Genomic DNA, 1,214 nt, shown 5'->3' with positions numbered 1-1,214 from the left:
AACTTCTTCACTGTGAAAGATCCACTCTCAGCTACAGCCTTAACAATTGGATATTTGTCTTCACTGAAGTCTCCATAGTCTGGTTTGTTATAACTACTTGTGTAAACTACCTGCTTCATTCCCTCTCCTGGAAGCTGTCTGTACCAGTACATCTGGTTGTAGTTAGCTCCCTTAGTGTGACTGCAGTTCATCAGAACAACACTGTCTTTCAGTCCCCAGAGTATGGTGGGTATCTGAGTGACTTCACTCCCCTCAACAAGACCTGTAAGGATACAGTGAGAATGAAATCAATAGAGTTAGGTACAGTTAGACCTGAATACATCAAGACTCAGGTGAAGTGAACATATGCTTGGAAACATCAATATTTACAACTAGAGATTCTGTCATTTTAAATAAGAATTTTGTTCTTAACTTTCCTGGTTAAATAAATGAAACATTATGAAACTTTACCTGCAGCACAGTGCAGTGAGACAGTAACAGTGAAGAGAAATGTGAACATGTTTGATCACGTTATATGTGAGAGTGCTGGAAAGAGTCTGGTATCAATGTATATAAAACAAGAGGAGTGTCACATAGATGAATAGATGACAATCAGTAGACCACGGCAGGTTCCACCATATTCAACATGTCAGTGAAGTGGGAGGGACTGATGATCTGAATACATCATGCTAATTAGTGGTTCAGACTGTAGAGACATTCACATTATTAAAGTTAGAGGTCCCCCTACAGTCCATGATGAGACCATCAGCTCTTTACATATTATATTCTATCCTATAGAGCTCGCCAGCTTGTAGTCCTAAAACACGGAAATTAGTCAGCATTTTCTACCTCTGGTTCATTGACCGTTGCTATGGGAGAAATGAAGGGGGAAAATAATGGGGTTTTGGGATTTAAGGTCTGAAGTTAACACAGGCTTTGGAGATGTTATACGTGTTTTGTCCTATGCAATAACTTAAGGATCTGACATTTTTTTTAATTTTCGCCTGAAATGTCATACCTGAATCTAACTGCCTGTAGGTCAGGACCTGAAGCATGGACATGCAGAGTTGCAAAGAAAAAGCCATATCTCAGACTGGCCAATAAAAACAAAATATTAAGATGGGCAAAAGAACACAGACACTGGACAGAGGAACTCTGCCTAGAAGGCCAGCATCCTGGAATCGCCTCTTCACTGTTGACAATGAGACTGGTGTTTTGCGGGTACTATTTAATAA

The sequence above is a fragment of the Salmo trutta genome, unplaced genomic scaffold (genome assembly GCF_901001165.1).
Source record: "Salmo trutta unplaced genomic scaffold, fSalTru1.1, whole genome shotgun sequence".
In the NCBI taxonomy this organism is placed as follows: domain Eukaryota; kingdom Metazoa; phylum Chordata; class Actinopteri; order Salmoniformes; family Salmonidae; genus Salmo; species Salmo trutta.
Note: the sequence above shows the minus strand (reverse complement) of the source record.